The following is a 2,050-nucleotide window of genomic DNA, read 5'->3' as shown; positions in this document are numbered from 1 at the left end:
TGATGTCCTACAACCTTTTGTGAAGCGACTCGCAAGGCTGAATTGTGTTATCTCTGCACTCCTATGTTGCTGTAGCCTAGTCCCAGATCTGTTTGTGCCATCTTGCCAACTCCTATAGGGGTTTGACAATGACCACAGGAGTTGGCAAAGCGAATAGAGCTGGGACTAGGCTCATGTTTAAATGTTCTCTAGCTGCTTTTCACCTGACACCTCAAACATTTTGGGGGGGATTTTATTTTTCATTTATTTATGTAACCTTTATTTAACTAGGCAAGTCAGTTAACAAATTCTTAGTTACAATGACGGCCTACCAAAAGGCAAAAGGCCACCTGCGGGGACGGGGGCTGGGATTAAAAATACAAAATGAATAAAATATAAATATAGGACCAAAACTGATGTTGAAAAGTCTAGTGGAATATTGTGAATGGGAACTCTTTATGCCTTTAAAACTATTTCTGACAATTTTGTAATAGTTTGAAGCTGACCTTATCAATTACCAGTTCTAAATATTGACATGGATAAACCTCAGTTAGTGCACACATTCAACTTCTCCTCCAGGTGGTGCCCTCGCATCACACAAGACGTGCCAGTCCACTTGGAAAAGTTATACTGGGGGTCTTTGGGAGGTGGAAGGTTGTCCTTTCTGGTCTTAGCTACTCATTATGTGTTGAAATTCGTTCTGGGTCTTTGTTGAAGTCCTTTTGTGGGTCTTTGTTTTAGTCCTTTTGTGGGTCTTTGTTGAAGTCCTTTGTTGGTCTTTGTTGAAGTCCATTGTTTTGTTCAAATCAAATTTTATTTGTCACATGCGCCGAATACAACAGGTGTAGACCTTACTGTGAAATGCTTACTTACAAGCCCTTAACCAACAATGCAGTTCAAGAAATGGAGTTAAGAAAATATTTACTAAATAAAGTAACACAAGAAAATCACATAACAATAATGAGTCTATATACAGGGGGTCCTGGTACCGAGTCAATGTGTGGGGGTGCAGGTTAGTCGAGGTAATTTGTAAAGGGACTATGCATAGATAATTAACAGAGAGTAGCAGCAGTGTAAAAACAAAAGGGGGGGGTTGGTCATTTGTTGAATTTTTCAGCAGTCTAATGGCTTCGGGGTAGAAGCTGTTAAGCAGCCTTTTGATCCTAGACTTGGTGCTCTGGTACTGCTTGCCGTGCATTAGCAGAAAGAACAGTCTATGACTTGGGTGACTGGAGTAATTGACAATTTTTTGGGCCTTCCTCTGACACTGCCTAGTATATAGGTCCTGGATGTACCAGTGATGCACTACCCTCTGTAGCACCTTAAGGTCAGATGCTGAGCATTTGCCATACCAGGCAGTGATGTAACCGGTCAGGATGCTCTCGATGCTGCAGCTATATAACTTTTTTTCCCCACAACTGTCTCGGTGTGTTTGGACCATGATAGTTTGTTGATGTGAACACCAAGGACCTTGAAATTCTCGACCCCGCTCCACTTCAGCCCTGTTGATGTTAATGGGGGCCCTCCTTGTCCTGTAGTCCACAATCATCTCCTTTTGTCTTGCTCACATTGAGGGAAAGCTTGTTGTCGTGGCACCACACTACCAGGTCTCTGACCTCCCTATAGGCTGTCTCATCATAGTCGGTGATCAGGCCTACCACTGTTGTGCGTCAGAAAATTTGATGATGGTGTTGGAGTCGTGCTTGGCTGTGCAGTCGTGGGTGAACAGGGAGTACAAAAGGGGACTAAGCATGCACCCCTGAGGGGCCCCAGTGTTGAGGATCAGCATGGCAGATGTTGTTGCCTACCCTTACCACCTGGGGGTGGCCCATCAGGAAGTCCCGGGTCCAGTTGCAGAGGGAGGTGTTTAGTCCCAGGGTCCTTAGCTTAGTGATGAGCCTTGTGGGCACTATGGGGTTGAACACTGTCCAGGTGGGAAAGGGCAGTGTTGAGTGCGATTGCGTCATCTGTGGATCTTGTGGGGCGGTATATAGCATAAAAGGCATATAGTCTGTATGGTAGGCTCGCGTCACTGGGCAGCTCACGGCTGGGTTTCCCTTTGTACACCGTA

The sequence above is a fragment of the Salmo trutta genome, chromosome 35 (genome assembly GCF_901001165.1).
Source record: "Salmo trutta chromosome 35, fSalTru1.1, whole genome shotgun sequence".
Lineage (NCBI taxonomy): Eukaryota > Metazoa > Chordata > Actinopteri > Salmoniformes > Salmonidae > Salmo > Salmo trutta.
The sequence above is the reverse complement of the archived record's forward strand: the minus strand, read 5'-3'. Positions refer to the sequence as shown.